This window comes from Teleopsis dalmanni, chromosome X, assembly GCF_002237135.1.
Source record: "Teleopsis dalmanni isolate 2A chromosome X, ASM223713v2, whole genome shotgun sequence".
Lineage (NCBI taxonomy): Eukaryota > Metazoa > Arthropoda > Insecta > Diptera > Diopsidae > Teleopsis > Teleopsis dalmanni.
This window is the reverse complement of record NC_051848.1, coordinates 20,634,049-20,639,396: the sequence shown is the minus strand read 5'-3', so window position 1 is coordinate 20,639,396 and position 5,348 is coordinate 20,634,049. Positions and strand designations below refer to the sequence as shown.

Sequence of the window (5,348 nt, the reverse complement as noted above, 5' to 3'; positions counted from 1 at the left end):
AGTCACTACAAATCGTTAAGAAAATTTTTATATGAAAATTTGCAAATATTCTTTTTTTGTACTCGTGAAGGAGAGTAAAAATTATGATTATGGAACATTTTGCGGTTTAATCCATAGTATAATTTTCGTCTGTTAAATAGAAACGCGTGGCGGTTTTATTAGTCAAAAAATAGAAAACAAAATAAAATAAAATAAACTGAAATGAAAAAAAAAATTACCCAACATATGCCTACATTCAGTATAATTTTGCGATTATGCCGTTGATGACAATGTTTACTGATGTATCCTAGAGATACAATTTGTATCTGCTATATTTCCAATGCTTCACGACAAGCATATATACACATGCGCTGGATGGAATAATATTTGCCAATATCGTGTGACAATTTTGGTAACAGGAAATAATAAAAATGTAAACAAATCGCTTCGATAATGCTTTTGAGTGTATCGATAGCTTTTTATTATGTATCCTGGCTATGTTGTACTTGGCTATGTGGCTATGTTTATGCCACAACTTCAGCGCCTCAACTTCAACTGCCAATATTATGATTATTTTTGTATTTGTGGATTTTGGTTAAGATTCTTGTCTTTGGGGTTATAATAGAACTTATGAGCCTTTCGTTGCTATGACACCAATGAATATTTATGCTGATAAGATAAAACTAAGCAATTGTCATATTATTTGCAAGGACCTTAACATTTATAGCAAATAATAAAATTTCGTATACAGTTTTAACAGAAAAACTTTTCACCATTCCATTTAAGTAGTAGGGCTTTTCTGTTGTTTGCTAGATACTTCGAAGATTTTAGAGAGGGATTAAACATACCCGCATATAAATTATTCAATAGACGTTAGTTTCATCATCAATAAGAAGATATTTGCTAAATACATGGTGAGTTGAATGGTGAGTTTCAGACTTCCTACCAAATCGAAAGTAGTTACAAAATATATTTTATTGATTTGTAAGAAACATACTGTGACTGTTATATTGCTATTTGTATTTCATTGTATTTCAACTTCATCAACGGGATTCCATTGAAAATTGATCTGATAAACGTCCTGCAAAAAAAGTGGAGAAACAAACAGACTTCTATAGACATCTGCATTTCCACTTAAAAGTAACATATTTCGTCAGTTTCTCAAAACAGCACTTCAACAACGACAGCAGCAGACAAGGAATGAAAGTTCGAATTTTTTATGATTATTATTATTATTATTACGTTGGAAAGTTTGCACTACGATCTAGAGACGTAGAGTATTTTTCCAACTTTCCTTCATTTAATATAAGATGTCCATCTAAGAACTGCAGATTATGCCTCGAAGATGAGGAAACTATTATGCATATTCTTTGTGACTATCCAGAAACTTGCTTGATGTGGAATTTCCGTCATCAGAAGAGTTTAAGAGCTCTTCTCTAGATTAAGTTCTGGACTTTGTTCACGCAGCTATAAAACACTTTGTGTAATCAATAGTGAAATTGGTACAATAAGACTATTCTGGCCGTAGTACCGGCTGTTGGGCGATTTCACTTCAAAACTTTAATAATAATAATAATAACAATAAGCACTCCTTTCGTTTATGCATTAGTGCTGGGCAAACTCTAATCATGCGGTTTGAGGTGACTGTTAAGTGTTAGTGAGCCTCTATGAAATCACGGCGATTTTTCTACTAATTTTATAACCATTCCTTATTTCAATAACTCTTTCGGAAAATGTTTGGAGTTAGATTTCTAAAAATTATTAATTTGAACTCAGAAACCTACAGAATCTTCAGCACTTCATGCGCTATGAAGTTATGAGAACAAATAATAGAAAAATATTGTATTCCGACTTTCTTAGAAATAAGAATTAAACAATATCTGAAAACGGGAGAAAGAGTTTCAAAATAAGTAAACGAAATACTTTGCAAATACTCAAATGAAGTAGTACGCCAGTATATCACCATATAGTAGGTGCTAAGTTGCTTTCTCATTTTCGTTTTTAAAAGACCTGTCAGTCATACTTTTCACTAAAATAAATCAAATATCTCTATATGTATTTTGAAATATATTTTAATAGAATCCTTTGAATCCAAATCTATTGTTAGTTAAGTATTTTACAGTTCAGGGAAAGCAAGAGAACCACAAGTAAAATTTTAGAATTTATATAAAAATTTATTACAATATGTAATAATAAATTATAATTTAAATTTACTAAAAAAAACACCATTATTTCGCATGAGAAATGCTTTCCTTTATTTAAGTTTAAAACTGATTATTGCAAAACATAACAATTTAATGTTATTATTCGCATTCATAACTCACACTTTTGTAATTTTTAATGTCTTTTACGATTTTTTGATTTTTACTTAAATTTAAACATTTTAAATTTAAAAAATTTTGGGTTAATTTTGGTTTATATTTTCTTCCGGAATTTTATTATCAGGAATTGAACACGTTTCTAGCACTTGCTTCTTGTACTAAAGTATGTAGAGAAGATAGTGACATTGAAGATCCGGTTCCAAAATCCATTGTCAACAAGGTGGGTTTTTCCTGTGAGTTGGAGCACATTTTGCTGTTTGGATTGTAAAGAATACAAGGTTTCTTAGTAAGAACATCATCTATCACGAATTTCATAATCTGGAACATCTCTGCCATCATTCGACAAATATGACTTTCCACCTTGCAGGAGATGATAAAGTTCTTATGTGTAAAGTCACCGAAATTATGCTCCAGTTCTATTGCAGCAAGTTACTCACCCCAGGAATGTCTGAAGTATTCACAGTAAGACTCTTAATGGATTTAATGCAACACACTCCTACCTCAGTTTATGCCTTTCTAATGTAGGAAATATATAAGTTGTTAGATGCAAGTTCATACAATAACATCGTTTTTCCAGGTTTGGCTGACATTAATTTGATCGGACAGTAATTATGAAACTTTAGCATAATTGTCTTAATCCCTCTTTAATAAAACATCACGGAAATATATCTACAAAGGTCAAAAGACAATTTATAAATTCCTAAATTCTATAAACCATTAAGAATTTCTTTTGTAGAGTAACTTTGTATATGTCTTACTCTGAAAAGGAGTACATTTTTTTAAACGTAATTTTTTTCTAGCGCTTAGTAATATACGTTTATAGGCAAATCATAGATTTTACAGTGGAACTTTATAATCTTTCGACATCATAAAAACTGTCAAAGTTGACAGAAAGAAGACCTGAAATGAAAAGATCAGAGAGAAAACTAACTTAATTAGATCACCTGTTAGATGTTTGTGTTTTACCATCTGTTCCGATCGTCATGCCCCAGTATGTCGAATATATTTTCCTCACTCCGGAGACTTTCAATTTAGTCGAAAGTTATATTTTCATATTGGCAAATTTATTTAAAGCATCATAGCTAAGTATCATATTTTAATGTTATATTTAATAACTTTCTTTTTCAATAAACTAAGAAGAACCAACTAAGAAGAAACTAAGAATCATTTTTAGAGTATAATAGGTCCTTAAGTATCATACAAGGCATTGAAGTGGAGTTTAAACTGCGAAAAAGAAGACATACGATTAATTTTGAAGATTATTTAATTTATCTCACCTGGTAGACATATATAGGTATATTTTAATTCTCGTTACTTACTTAATCTTTTTTACTTTCTTATTTATTGTCGATACCCATCGTCTTATTAGTTTTTCTAATTCCTAACTTACACAATCTTCATCCCTTTTTTATGTTAATTTTTATAAAATCAAATTTTTCTATTTGGACAGATTACCGTTTAGCGATTAAGGAGGAAGAAAAATGAGTTCAATTTAGAGTTGTGATGTTGTGTGATGTCATATTTAGCTTACCTGTTAAACATTTAAAATTTTTAACTTTCGTAACTGACTTAATCTTCTAAGTTTTCAATTTTTATTATATATCATAGTTATTTTACTACTCCTCACATATATATACGATTATTCAAATTCTTTATAATCTCCATCTTTTTAACTATCATAACCTATTTCATCTTCTTTTTTGTTCTATGTTTGTAGTTGTAGTAGTTGGCTAAATCTACGATGAAAGGGAAATGAAATGAGAACAATTTGGAGGAAAGATGTTTCTCGAGTGTCATATTTAGCTCACCTGGTGTATACGTTATAATTTTGAATTTTTGGAACTAATTTCATCTCATCTAATTTTTTTGTTTCTTTGTGGAACCTACTCATACTAAGTTTTTTTTAATTGTGGCGTTATATATTTTTTAAATATTAATTTTTAAATTTTCAGAGTTCGTTAGTGTTTGAGTTCAAGCTACGATAAAATCGGGAAATAAAATAAAATTAGTGTGGGGCTAGGATATTATAGTGATGTTGTGTTAAGCTCACCTATTGAATTTCCGCAATTCAAATCCTTCTTCGTGGTATCATTTGTTTTATGTGTCGATTGGCTTTTGGATTGATTTTATAGTAATTACAACTATACTTATGGTAAACAAAATAACCGTAAGCCTGAAGGAGAAAATAAAATGAAATCAATTTTGTACAAAGATATTCTAAGAGTACTCTATTCCACTCACCTGTGTTTTGGTTTTAAGCCCTTTTTTTGATTTCTTGATTTTACTATTTTTTTTTTTTTGTCCAGCACAACATATATTTATATTATGCTGGATAGGTTGGCTTTGATTTTTATGTTGAATCAGATTTTTTTTTTGTCGTTGGTTTTTTTGCTTTTTTATTCTTTCTGTAGTTCATGGCATACATACCAAAACGACCTGACGATATGTTACCAATATTAATAGGTGAATCAGGCGAAGTATTGGTCAGATCGTACGAATCTGATTCAGTGTCGGGAAATTCGCATTTGACAGAAACTTCTTTATTCTCCCACGTAGCATTTTGAACTGCACGAAGTTTAGGCGACTTTTTAGGAGTTTTTTTTTGACGCTTTTTCTTGTTGTTTCCTGCTCTTCGGCGAGCAGGATGCACTTTCGATATACCATGTTTCTTATGAAATGTACACAAGTTCTGTGTTTCCATATCATCACCGCACTCCTCGCTTCGAACAGTCCTTTCTGCGTTGTCAGACTCATACGTATATTCATTTTTGTCGTTACTGGTTGATGGAATATCGTCAATTTTGTCATGAACACTTTCTATAAATGCTTCCCGCTTTCCATTTCTGGCCCTCCTTTTTGGATATAATCCTTTGTTGTTGAGTTCCAAGGCCTCTTTATTTTTTGACTTGATACGCGCAATCGTTCGCGCAAAATTAATGGCAACTGCTTTCTTTTTCTGTATATACTCTTCTTCGAGTTCCTTTAGTTTACGTACCGCTGTTTTGTATTCTTTTTTAAATGATGCGTTGAACTTTGTCATGATGTCCC

General features: G+C 30.8%; 1 long non-coding RNA gene across 2 annotated transcripts; it reads right to left on the bottom strand.

The window, feature by feature from the left end:
* Positions 1-2,210: 2,210 nt before the first annotated feature.
* On the bottom strand, positions 2,211-4,591 carry LOC119690009. Of its 2 annotated transcripts, none has more exons than XR_005253533.1 (8): positions 4,542-4,591; positions 4,351-4,473; positions 4,109-4,276; positions 3,832-4,036; positions 3,620-3,738; positions 3,267-3,524; positions 3,059-3,226; positions 2,211-2,969 (listed from the first exon to the last, which is right to left on the bottom strand). It is a non-coding gene; the product is annotated as an uncharacterized LOC119690009 (long non-coding RNA). The 2 variants fall into 2 exon arrangements; XR_005253532.1 differs by having other exon boundaries at positions 3,059-3,200.
* Positions 4,592-5,348: the final 757 nt, after the last annotated feature.